This window comes from Nannospalax galili, unplaced genomic scaffold (genome assembly GCF_000622305.1).
Source record: "Nannospalax galili isolate Female #2095 unplaced genomic scaffold, S.galili_v1.0 scaffold315, whole genome shotgun sequence".
NCBI classification, from domain to species: Eukaryota; Metazoa; Chordata; class Mammalia; order Rodentia; family Spalacidae; genus Nannospalax; species Nannospalax galili.
Genome location: NW_008336851.1, coordinates 412071 through 412881, shown reverse-complemented (window position 1 = coordinate 412881; position 811 = coordinate 412071). Strand labels below are relative to the sequence as shown.

At 61.5% G+C, this 811-nt stretch overlaps 1 protein-coding gene across 13 annotated transcripts in view; it reads right to left on the bottom strand.

The window, feature by feature from the left end:
* Eif4g1 (eukaryotic translation initiation factor 4 gamma 1) overlaps positions 1–377 on the bottom strand; it is a 20971-nt gene extending 20594 nt beyond the window's left edge. For 8 of the 13 annotated variants that reach the window (XM_029562632.1, XM_029562634.1, XM_029562636.1 and 5 more), the window contains exon 1: positions 224–376. The gene's annotated coding sequence lies outside the window, so the exon portion shown is untranslated. Of the gene's footprint in view, positions 1–223 lie in introns of all 13 variants that reach the window. The other 5 variants (XM_029562635.1, XM_029562639.1, XM_008831291.2 and 2 more) reach the window with 4 other exon arrangements.
* Positions 378–811: the final 434 nt, after the last annotated feature.

Here is an 811-nt window from a genome sequence, read left to right as displayed (position 1 = left end):
GCACCCCCCGCGCCCGGGCCAGGAGCTGCTCCCCACCCCCACCCGGCCGGCCAGGCCGCACACACGTGGGCCGGAGATCGGCCCAGCGGGCAGGGCCCGGGCGGGGGCTCGGGGCTGGGGCGCCGGGGTGGCGACGCAGGGTGACGGGCCCGGGCCCGGATGGCGGCGGATGCGGGGGGAGGGGATGGGGGGGCCGGGTCGGGCCCGGACATGGCGGCTTTACCTTCAGTCTCCTTCAGTCCGCGCGGCCGAGCCCCACGCAGCCGCACAGACGTAGTCCACAACCATTTCCGGCTCCCCGCACAGATCCCGCTCGGCGGCCACCGCTTCTCCGCAGGCGCAGCCGGCGCCCCCACGTGACCGGCGCAGAGGGCGGAGCGGCTCTCGGCGCTGGGGAAGCACATGGGGTTTGCTCCGCCCCGTCACGTGACAGCCACTGCCCGCCCCAGTGTCCCCTCCCGAACTTTGGAACTCCCAGACCGACCCCTTTCTGAATCTCTGGCGGCTCTTTAGTTCATTCATACTTTGAGCAAACATTTATTGAGCGCGTTTAAGTGCTGAGCTAACCCGGAGCTGAGAATGCTGGACTTAGACTCAGTCTTGAGTAAATGGTGGTTACCATACGAATTATGCAGCCTCTGAAAAATGTAGATTTGATCAATGACAAGAATGTTAACAAAGGAAATTGAATGTTATACTGAAAAAGAACCGATGCATTCTAACTAGAAAAGTAATTTTAGATTTCGCTGATTACAAAAATCTGTGACTCCTAGCTGGGCGTGGTGGTGCACGCCTTTAATCCCAGAACTGG